Source organism: Melitaea cinxia, chromosome 2 (assembly GCF_905220565.1).
Source record: "Melitaea cinxia chromosome 2, ilMelCinx1.1, whole genome shotgun sequence".
NCBI lineage: Eukaryota > Metazoa > Arthropoda > Insecta > Lepidoptera > Nymphalidae > Melitaea > Melitaea cinxia.
The window spans coordinates 16,464,437-16,475,981 of NC_059395.1; the positions used below are offsets into that span (position 1 = coordinate 16,464,437).

The window sequence follows — 11,545 nt, forward strand, 5'->3', positions numbered from 1 at the left end:
TTGGCTACGGTACTCAAAAATATAGCCACCCCCTCTCTTTCCATGAGTGTCGTAAGAGGCGACTAAGAGATAAGACACAGTTCCGTTACCACCTTGGAACTAAAAAAGCCGACCGGTGGCGGGATAACCATCCAACTTCTGGCTTTGAAATACACAGGCCGAAGACGGGCAGCAGCGTCACCAACCCGCCTGCCCATCGTGGTGACTATGGATAAAACACATGACTTCACGTTATTTTTGGCGTAAACTTGTGGAGGCCTATGTCCAGCAGTGGACTGTATAGGCTGTAATGATGATGACTTACTTTAATATAACCGACTCTAATGCTTTGCCTTTGTTGACATTGAATCTATAAGACGTATTTAGCCTAGTTACTAATATTGCCAAATGTCGACCACGCTACTAAGTACTGACCTTCGTGCCAGTTATCATAGTGTCATAGCTTTCATACCGGAACACAACATTACAAAAGAATTATTGCATTGAGGTTCTACCTTGTGAATTTTTTGTATTTCTAAACAAATCTATATAAAAAATGATCATCGGGACAAGCAAGGTTCTATAATTCAGTCCTGAAATATTTTATTTTCAATATTTTATTAATATGTCAAATATTTTATATTCTTTTCTATTATAGATATGTTTAAACTTTGTCAACATTTGTCAAATTCAGTAACATAATTTAATTATTCCTTCGAAAATATTCGAAGTTTGAATTAATATTAATGAAATAAGTGTCATATAAATAACCTTTAAAATATTGAATATACTTATTTAATAATAGTAATGCTAATAATACATAATGAATAGATTTATGTTCATTCTTGTTGTAAGAAAAGCGAGCCAACTGTTTGTATAAAATTTGCTAACTTAAGAAATCGCTCATTAGAAGAAAATTCTAACTGTGCGTGTACATTTGTACAATAATTAATATTTGGTACAATATGAAATTTTTCTAGCTGATAATTTTGATAAAATGTATGATGAAACAGACATCCATCTCCTGTGTGTTACATCTATGCAAATAAATAAAATTAGAGTGTCTGTTGGTAATATTAAAATAACCGCTTTTTACTAGATGCATATCGATGTATACACGGTACCTATACCAAAATAATATTTTTTACAATTTTTGTCTGTCTGTCTGTCTGTCTGTCTGTCTGTTCCGGCTAATCTCTGAAACGGCTGGACCGATTTTGACAGGACTTTTACTAGCAGATAGCTGATGTAATAAGGAGTAACTTAGGCTACTTTTATTTGAGAAATTTATTTATTCTGTAGTCCACGTGGACGAAGTCGCGGGCATAGCTAGTTAGTATATAATTTTATAACAGTATTCTGTATTATATAATAAATAATATTTAACTAAAGTCATAATTATCTTGACTACTATCTTAATAACTTATTGATTGCAAGTTGAGTTATCACGTTTTATGCCAGTCGTTAATTTACACAAGCTATCTTGTACGGATATTATTTAACCCATACAAAAGAGTTAAACGCGCGCTTTTGTTTATGACAATGTTGATTTTTATACTGAGACTGGTATTTGGTTTATATATCTGTACATTGAATATTTTTTTTAATAGAATACTTGGGATGTGATCCACAGTCGATACCAAAGCCAAAAATATAGTTATTAATTTTTTGTCTGTTTGTCTGTATGTATGCCCGGGATAAACTCAAAAAGTACTGCATGGATTTACTTCAAATTTGGCACGAATTATTATGAAGTCGGGTCAACATATAGACTACAAATTATCACGCTATCACCTACGGGGAACGAGCAGTGAACCTTTATTTCTTCAACGCATTCTATAACAACGTGTAATCTAACGACGCATATTTAAATGTTGTTATTATGTTAATAACCACGCTCTAAGCTAGCTTCACACTATAAATAAAGACATTCTGTAGTATATTTAGTATCAGCATTGCACCCGTGCGAAGCCGAAGCGGGTCGCTAGTATATATATATACATTTCATAATGAATATTTTTCTTGATGAAAACGAATTTTATAAACTTTAAAAGTAAGAAGTAATAAGATAGGTGAAATCACGAGGGTAGTCTATTATGCGATATGACCAATATTTATAGATTTTTGCAAGACAATAAAATTTATTCATCACAAAAGATATTAAGCTTTACAGCTTTTAAAAGAGTTAATATATTAGTCAATTTTAGTCAAAAACCTCTGCTCCTTACAAGAGAATATTAAAGCTCAAACCGATACGCTGCTCTACTGCCGGTTGTCGAATAGTAACTCTACTAAGCGTAGTAATTGTTATCGTGTATTTATGGTTACAAACGTTACTGTGACTCAAAAAAACAAACACAAATACCACACAAATTTTTACATGAACACAAATAACTATTCCAAAAGGAAATCAAGTAAAAAATTATCTATTTTTTTAATAGCATTGTTTCTGTTATTCACGATGGAAAATATCTAAAGTAGTAGTCTAAAGTGAAATCACATCGAATTCACTAAAAATAACAATATATTTTTTAAACTAACTCGTTAATTATACTGAATATAGTTTCACATCAGTGATTTACTTAGTATTAACATGCATATAATTGTAAACAAAACCTTGAATCAGTCAATTCTTACCGTCAATCCAAGCGAGAAGGTTACAATTAAACTACTTTTACGGTAATCAAAAATACTAAAATTCTAATAAGGAAAAGAATTGTACGATGTTATGAAGATCTCAAAATTCAACCTGTGTTCCAGGACAACATTTTTAAACAAAAAATTATTTACTATTCAACTTGTTAAAAACTATATTTCCCACGTATCACGCTGTATTCAGTTTCGATAATTTGAGATTAATTGTGATTTTTGTCACTTCTTTAGTCGCTGATCAGTGGTCAAGTCATGACGATTTCAAAATTAAAATCCAGTTACCTGTATACCAACATTCGTTGAAATTGAAAAAAAAAAACTTGTTCAATAGTTTTGTGGAAGTAACAAATCATCTAAGCTGACTAATATTATTTATATAATGTAATTAGAAAAGCCAGTCTCAAAAACATTCATATCGCAAAATTGTAAAAATAGATCTCATAATTATATAAATAAAATCATAGAGTTCATAGAGTTATCTAGAAATAAATACCATTAAAGTTACATAACATTATTTATGTTATAATATATAATAGAACTTCTTCGCGTACTCATACATTGACAATAATACAAAAGAAAAAGTGGCTACTCAAGAGTTATGATAATATGAATGATGAGCACTTTTTGAATCAAACTTTATTAACGAACTTTACAAAAAGGAAAAGGTCCTCAATTCGATAATATTCTTTTTGATGTATGTTACCTCATAACTTCTTACTGGATGGACCGATTTTGGTTCCATTTAAATTTAATTGAGATCTGACAAGTGCTTTTTGGGTAATCTCTAATAATGCGTATTTACTTGACTATTTTCATTATAGTCATTTTATTATACCTCATAACTTTATACAGGATGTACCGATTTCTACAATTCTTTATTCAATCGAAAGCTAATGATTTTGACATGGTCGCATTTAAATGATTAAGTTTTGAGGAGTTATCTCTAATCATTCGTATTTACTTGACTATTTTTTCGCCTACCTACGTTGTACTATTGGTCGATATAATTTAAGTGTTTTTTTTTTTGTTTCGGAGCAAAACCAATTATACTTATATAATTATAAAAATTACTATCTAATACAGATAATTTAGTTTAATCACATCTTTCGCGTTACTGTATTCGCCGACGGCCTAGTAATCAAAACAGCTTATCAAGGAAATATCAAGATAGAGTATTTGTTATTCACGGCAATTCTTAAGAGAAAGCTTTGTTTCCTACGCATAAGTGAAAAACCACTAACAATTGAAATGAATTGTTATTACTTCGGCGCTCAAGAGATTGGTTTTTCTGAACCAAAACACGTAACCAATCCGAAAATTCACCTAAGCAAATATACATTCAATTTGCAAGTTTCACTACAAAATTATGTATATATTTATATTTTTGAATGATTACGGTTTTTATAATTGCATGATTAATGGATATTAAAACGAAATCACAAATAATTTACTTAAAAAAAACGAATGTTCTTTCTCTCTTTCTTTCTATCTTCACTAACTTATATCTGCCTCAGAACTTCTGTTCGCCTCACCTGACTACACTTTTTGTAAGGCTCTAGTCACGCGTTCACCAGCTTACTACCCAAAATCAAGCGTGCATAAAAAAGTTTTACTTCAAAAAAGTGTATCAGCTTCGACACGTAGCGCGAATTCACTCTTTAAGACCATTAACCGTGATATTTAAAAATATATCTCTTCATCGCAAGAGACGTGACGTGGTGAAATGTCACAATCAGGCAAAGTCTTAGCGTCAATGCTCAACGTTATTGTTTCACATAATTTCACTCTCCATATTTCTTTGTGTTGTGCTGTGTGGCTACGGCACTAAAGAATTTAGCCACCCCCTCTCTTCCCGTGGGTGTCGTAAGAGGCGACTAAGGGATAACAAGGTTCCACAACCACCTTGGAACTTAAGAAGCCGACCGATGGCGGGATAACCATCCAAATGCTGGCTTTGAAATACACAGGCCGAAGACGGGCAGCAGCGTCTTCGGTGCGACAAAGCCAGTACTGCGGTCACCAACCCGCCTGCCCAGCGTGGTGACTATGGGCAAAACACATGAGTTCACGTTATTTTTGGCGTAAACTTGTGGAGGTCTATGTCCAGCAGTGGACTGTATAGGATGTAATGATGATGATGATATTTCTTTGTACCACGAACCCTATATATGGTATCTTAAGGAGTAAACACGAAAGAATATATAATAGTTGTTCAGTAATTCTAAGATATAAAAATATAAACGCTAACTCTCATTGGAGCAGTGTTTCGTCTACATGTGGAGAAGGGCCTCTGCCCAGTAGTAGGATATTACAGGCTGAAGCGAAAGATATTTTGTAACTAAGTGTATAGAAATTATTGTAAAGTATGCAAGTATGTAGGTAAACATTTGTTCTATACAATGGTGTGTTAGATAGACTTGGCTTTGACATTAAGCTTTATCTGTGGGAAAATACGAGAAAAACCTATTCAACTTTTCTTGTTAAACTTCAATGTATAATTGTACTTTATAACTCTCTAATCTGGTAGTTATCACATTTTTTTAGCTATAGTCTAAAGATAATAAGGAAATTAAATTTGAAATACTTGTAAAATAAAAATTGTGATTTATTAATTCATTTTATTTTATTCTTCAGGTTAACAATATGGTTCAATGATCTTTGTAATAATGTTCTAATAATACTATGTTAAAGATCAGTAATTATCTCAGGCCCATCAGTCTTTTTTTTAAATATAAAAAAAATCAGATGTCTTTCAAATATATGAGATATCGATACCTTTTGTTGACTAAAACGAGCGTAAAGTGAACGATAATCTGAGGATGTACCGCAACACATTATATAACGCAACGAGATGTAAACAGGTTTCACTGCGTCTTCCGTTCTTGTGCAATCTCGTTATCGAATATTAAAATTATACGACCTATGACGTATCTAAAACACGTTTTCATCTTTTGTTAGGAATTTCTCTTTGTGCAAAGTGTTGTAAAATAAATACACGTATGTTTGCAGTTTACACTTCCACTTTTGATGAGTAGGTGTAGAGTGTGACGTTCATTGATAAATGTTTTTTTTTTTTAATTTATTTACATGGTATGGTAATGTTTAAAGATTAATATTGTTACTAAGCAACGTTGAATGTAAACCATGCTATTATATTATATATGCTAATATATTTCTCAATATTGTTGCTGTATGTTCAACAATAATTTAAATTTTACACACTAAATTTTAGCTATTTATAAAATAGTGAATTAGGGGTTTGTAAATTTGTGTCTGTATTATTTGTGTCAATCACACTATTCGTACGCGCTATTGTAATAATCGTGTTACTAAATTGAACTACTGCACTACTAAGTATTCATTTGCCAAATCATAATTATTAAAAAATTTCATGTGCACGAATTTAAAGGGAAACATTTTAATAAAATCTTCATCTGTGTCTAACAAACCAGCAGATTAAATATACGTATCATACTAAATGAGCGTTGACATTTGTACAAAAGTAGTTTTTATAGAACATCCGTAATGACGCTAATGGGAAGAACATTATGTTAATCAAACAAGATTGTTGCATATTCAATCGAAATATTCATTTCAATTAACTACCAACAATAAACATATGCGTATCCTTGGTATAAAACCTTTTTTTAACTCTAAGGCTTTATAAAAATGCTATATCATAAGTCAAGAAAGTCATTTGATAAAACAATATATTTGTAATAAACTTGAACTCAAAACCTCTTTATGAGAGACATTAAAACAATTAGGACATATTTAATTATGTAAAATATTTTTAAATATATGAACTATGTAATATTGTGATCTAATCTGACAGAGTTACACCGCAGACCATTGCGTACAGACCAAGGTTGACCACTGTAGTACTACTTTCGCTCGCTCTACATACGTGGAGCGCTAAAAAATCGCTTCTTGAACGGCAAAAATAACAATCATAACATATGGTATTGGTTCTTTTATACTATATTAATTTATTCGCGACCAGATCTCCGTAGCTCTATGTAATAAAATAGAGCTCGCCTGCTAAATCAAGCCTGCAATCGCTTGCAAAATAGACATTTGCAATTTTGCTAAACTATCATAAACCTAATGTTTAATTAATAACAAAATAAACAACACATACACAAACTAGGTGTGCCCACGACTTTGTCCGCGTGGAATAGTGAGTTTGAACAAACTTTTGTTAGATATATCTTTTGGTTTACTTTGGATTGCAAACACCAACATTTCGGGTATTTACATGTACAACGTGATTCTTTAAAGTAGCATAACTTTTTTATTTCTAAACCGATTGACTTGAAGCAAACACTAAATGTTAAGTAAAGCTTACCACAATATATTAATTTTATAAGCACTATATTATGATTAGCAAGCACAAACATATTACATTTACTTTTTTTATATGTCTTGATTGATAAATATTTAAAAAATAACTATTGTCTCAAAAATAATGTGCAGGGTAAAGTTGCAACATTTTATTGTTTCTTCAATTTAACTGACAGGCTAAGTTATTTAATACATTATAAAATTAAATGTATCAAGGTCGTAGACATAAAAGTTGTCCTTATAGCATTATTATTAATTTTTAACTATTAATTGTTAGTTATAAGTATTAATAGTAATTATAACCTTTAAATTTGTAAAGTAATGCAATATTATAATGAATTGTTACATATTTAGAATATTTAATTGAACAAAAATACCAAAAATCTGACGTGGCCTTCGCTTTTTTTTATTGCTTGATATTTTTGCTAAAATTTTGTAACAACAAATGAGAATAAAGTATTAAGTTGTTAAAGACAAGTAGAAAAAATTGGAGTTATCTTGTACATTATATCAGAAATATTTTACCATAACAATAACAATTATTATTATAATCCTTTAGGAAAAATAATGAGATATAAACACATACAAACATTGTTACATATTACTTAATAAGTTAACAGTATTTATCTCGCTCAGGAAAGTAAAAGCGAATGATGTGTTGGTCGATATACACGATGTCGTGACTACTCTTACGTCCAACTCTGAACACGAACTTCGTACAGTCCGTCACACAATAAAGTTTTGTGTATTAAAGTTACTTATAAAATTATAAAAAATATATAACTTATATTCTTATATATTACAAATAATTACCAGGCGTTTTCCTTAAAGCTGACGCCTAGCCCGTTGACGCAGTGTGTAGTGACCCTGCTTTCTCTATGTGTAATATCTATTTATTGATGTAAGTATTATTTATATGTGCTTATAAAAAAGTAGATGTATCAGTCGGCTGGTACCTAAACACAAGCATTTAGTTGCTTACCCTAGGAACAGACGACCGTAGTAGTTGTTACAGATTTTTAACCGACTTCAAAAAAGGAGGAGGTTACTCAATTCGAATATATATATATTTTTAACTGACTTAAAAAAAGGAGGAGGTTACTCTATATTTTTTATGTGTGTTCGGGGATAACTTCGTTGTTGATGAACCGATTTTGATAATTCTTTTTTTGTTGAAAAGTAGATATTTTAAGTATGGTACCATGATAAGAAAACCAGGATCTGATGATGGGATCCCAGAAAAATCTAGGGAAACTTTCTAAAATCCGCATAACTTTTTACTGGGTGTACCGATTTTGATATTTTTTTATTTAATCGACAGCCAATGTTTATCATGTAGTCACATTTAAATTTTATCGAGATCTGATTACAACTTTTGGAATAATCTTTGATAATGCGTATTTACTTGACTATTTTTTCGTCTACCTACGTTCTATTACTTGTCGATATAATTGAAGTCGGTTTTTCTTCGTTTGCCTGTAAACACAATAATTAACATTATTGTTTGTTACTAAAATCGTTTATTATATTACAAAGAATTTTAACTAGAACCAATAATTCATGACCTCATAATAAAGAAATCAAGTAAAACTAATTGTCTAATGTAATAATTAACAGCAACAATCGACCTCTCGTCAGGGTTGCGTAACCACCACGCAACGTGCGGTTTGAACGCAGACCGTAACGAAAGTAACCTCTAATACTACCCATACATACATACGCTGCATATACGCTAATCTCTGTATGAATGAAAGAACTATGTGATGTAAAAATATAAATAAAAATTTCAATGGGAGACAGATGAACATTTAAACTATCTAATACGCAATATCTAACTACGCATTGTATGAGACGATAAAACTATTCACACACTTTTAATGTGCTTAATACGTATTGTTATTTTATCATTACAAATACAGTCACTTAATATTACGCTATGTATACGATATGATATGAATTTTATCTTCTTTTCCAGCTAATGCAGGAGTTCTCCTTCAACATGGTCCGAGCTGTCCTGAGCAACATGGAGTACAGGTAATTAATATAAAGCGTCAGAAAAGTTCACACTAATTTTATATGCCTAACATACATATAATAATATGAAAATTTCATGAATGATTTTATAGAGACCATCATTTTAAAGACTTTAATATTTGTGATATTCGATTGCATTTGTTAAAATAAATATAAGTATATAATTAATTCACAAGTCGATTCAATTATAATAATACAAATAAATTATTATAAATTTTAGGCATACGCCCACCCCGAGCTCTGCGACCAATTCTTCCTATGTACAAACGGAACACTCACCGTAGAGACCTGCGAGAACGGCTTATTGTTCGATGGTAAAGGCGCTGTACACAATCACTGCAATTACCACTGGGCTGTCGAATGTGGTGAGAGGAAAGCTGACTGTAAGTACCATTGTTAATATTACAAATTCAGAATATATACTTAATACTTAAGTTTCAATGGCATGCACCAACTTATTATAATTGTGTATATAGGATTGAAGAAAAATAATTCGATTCGATCAACTAATAATTCCAATTTCGGCAAAATTACTACATGATTTTTTAACAGACTTTAAAAAAGGAGGAGGTTACTCAATTTGACCACATATATATATATTTTTTTATGTATGTTTTGGGATAACTCCGTCGTTTATGAGCCGATTTTGATAATTCTTTTTTTGTTGGAATGGAGATATTCTTAGTTTGGTACCATGATAAGAAAACTAGAATCTGATGATGGAATCGAGGGAAAGTCTCGAAAATCTGCATAACTTTTTACTGAGTGTACCGATTTTAATGATTTTTAATTTAATTGAAAGCCGATGTTTATCATGTGGTCACGTTAAAATTTCATTGAGATCTGATTACAACTTTTGGAGTAATCTTTGATAATGCGTATTTACTTGACTATTTTTTCGTCTGCCTACGTTATATTACTTGTCGATATAATTGAAGTCGGTTTTTCTTCGTTTGCCTGCAAACACAACTATATTGTATTAGGTTAGAAGTCTTATTATCTTACCGGCAAAAAGTAATCTAACACATTGTAATTATGTGCTATAGTACTGGTATAGATTTTAAACATATACTATCTCCTACTTGCAGTGACACCATACTCATCACCTGGCTGCGAGTACCAATTCGGTATATACCCGGACAGCCACGAATGTTCTACCAGCTACATCAAGTGCGCATTCGGAATACCCCATCAAGAGCCCTGCACGCCTGGTCTCGTGTATGACGAACGTATCCACGGCTGCAACTGGCCCGATCTCCTACAGCCTTTCTGTAACCCTGAAGGTAACTTAATATTTCATGTTTGCTGTTTACTTAAAGTGTCATTGAATAGAAACTTTGCAAGGAATATAATTATAGCTGCGTTTTAATGCCTTACTTACCTATAATCAATAAAATATTATATCTAATATAAACAACTATGAAATAACACATTTAATATATAAAAGATTAACTCGCCTAAACAATCAAGTGTATATTTTTTTACTATACACATTACATTAACTAGCGGAAATCTCTTTTGTCAACAGCTGTAGTCGGCTTCAAGTGCCCAACTAAAGTACCAGCAAACACCCAATCTGCCAAATTCTGGCCTTTCCCCCGCTTCCCTGTGCCAGGAGACTGCCATAGACTGATCACCTGCGTAGAAGGCAACCCTCGTCTCATCACCTGTGAAGAAGGCAAGGTCTTCGATGACCAGAACCTGACATGCGAAGACCCTGAATTAGTGCCACACTGCGCGCACGCATAATTTATTAAACTATAAAAAACCATTACAAAACGAAAACGAACAGATCATTTCATCCAAGACTAATTAAATACATCCCTAGATATATGAAGTAATGCTATGGTTTAGTTTTAGTGATACAAGAAGTATTTATTGGTGTTCGAATATACTTATTATCTTAAGCTCTTTTTATACTTATTAAAATTGAAAGTAGGAAAGGTTTCACTTAGAAAACTTTCGTGTGAAATATGGTTGTCTAAGCACTTTACAAAATATATATTTTTGTTTATTTATTTTCTAATAAAATATCAAATTCAAAAGAACACAATTTATATAACTTCGTTTTCGTTTTGTGATACTCAAAATACAATCTGGAAAAATCATTCCACCGCTACTTATTTATTTACTCGAAATTTCTTCATTTTCATTCAAATTCTTACTTGAAACAAATTAATAATACAACGGATATTAATAATAGGTTATTTGCCTATAATTAGCGTGATATGAGTTACCATAGTACAGTAACAAAACAATGTAAATATTTACGATTATAACTGAAAATGTAAATAGAAAAATATTATAAACGTTAAATATTAAATAATAAATGCTTAAAATTATAAATATATATTTTTTCAAGTGTTAAGATATAATGGTGAGATTTATACCAGAAAATAATTAATGTTATGATTTTAATAAAAATGAGTAAAAATTAATTAATTTGGCCACATCATTTTATTTTTCACTAGCCGATCCAACGAACTTCATAACTTATATATACGAAAAAAATATGGCATTGAATATGTGACATATT

At 31.2% G+C, this 11,545-nt stretch overlaps 1 pseudogene; it reads left to right on the forward strand.

Annotated features, from left to right (window-relative positions):
* Nucleotides 1–8,922: 8,922 nt before the first annotated feature.
* Nucleotides 8,923–11,068, forward strand: LOC123665972 (annotated as a pseudogene).
* Nucleotides 11,069–11,545: the final 477 nt, after the last annotated feature.